Source organism: Sinocyclocheilus grahami, unplaced genomic scaffold, assembly GCF_001515645.1.
Source record: "Sinocyclocheilus grahami isolate Dianchi unplaced genomic scaffold, SAMN03320097.WGS_v1.1 scaffold854.1, whole genome shotgun sequence".
NCBI lineage: Eukaryota > Metazoa > Chordata > Actinopteri > Cypriniformes > Cyprinidae > Sinocyclocheilus > Sinocyclocheilus grahami.
Genome location: NW_015506033.1, coordinates 194,328 through 195,299, shown reverse-complemented (window position 1 = coordinate 195,299; position 972 = coordinate 194,328). Strand labels below are relative to the sequence as shown.

Below are 972 nucleotides of genomic sequence, written 5' to 3'. Positions count from 1 at the left end.
TAAAGCGCTCTTAAAATATTTTTTTTTTTTTTTTTAAATTTTTTTTTTTTTTTTAAAATTTTTTTTTTTTTTTTTTTTTCCCCCCCCCCCCCCCCCCCAGGTTTTTATTTTCTTTTCCCTAATTCTGTTTTCCTTTTTAATTTAGTTGTAATGGTTAGTTAATTTTTACTAATCAGAACTGTATGTCTAATCAATTTAATTAATGCAGTTTTAAAAATTTTATAATGTATTATTATTATTTATTTTTAATTTTTGTTTTTTACAAAAATAGGGCCCTGTGGATTTTTTCCCCCAAAATTCTGTGGCTGTTTAAATTTTTCTGTATTTATGATTTAATACAAATTTATAATCAAAAATGGTGGGAAGAAAATGAAGGCATAAAACATTAACAGTCTAATCGTTTTTAAAAAAACATAATCAAATGTAAAAATCTTTTTTTTTTTTTTGCAAATAAAACTAAAGAAAAATGTTGTATTCCATAAAGTTTTAATTGTATCATTACTTCGAGAAGTACATTCTACTATACAATCGTAATATATTTATTTGTCACAATTTTTTCAAGTGAAGTGACATTCTGCCAGAGGTGGAAAGTAACTAATTACATTTACTTGCGTTACTGTAATTGAGTAGCTTTTTTGTGTACTTCTACCTTTTAAAGTATTTTTTTTAAATCTGTCATTTTACTTTTACTTAAAGGGGTCATATGATGCTGCTACAAAGAACATTTATTTTGTGTATTTGGTGTAATGAAATGTTTATGGGTTCAAAAAACACATTATTTTCCACATACTGTAGATTTGTAGAATATTGTTTCTCCTCTATGCCCCACCTTTCTGAAACGCGTCGATTTTTACAAAGCTCATCGGTCTGAAAAAGCGAGGTGTGCTGTGATTGGCCAGCTATCCAGTGCGTTGTGATTGGCCGAATACCTCAAGTGTGTGACGGAAATGTTACGCCCCTTACCATACTGTG

At 28.5% G+C, this 972-nt stretch overlaps 1 protein-coding gene across 1 annotated transcript in view; it reads left to right on the top strand.

Annotated features, from left to right (window-relative positions):
- LOC107563016 (chromodomain-helicase-DNA-binding protein 4-like) overlaps positions 1-972 on the top strand; it is a 74,307-nt gene that overhangs the window by 27,029 nt on the left and 46,306 nt on the right. The window lies entirely within an intron of this gene.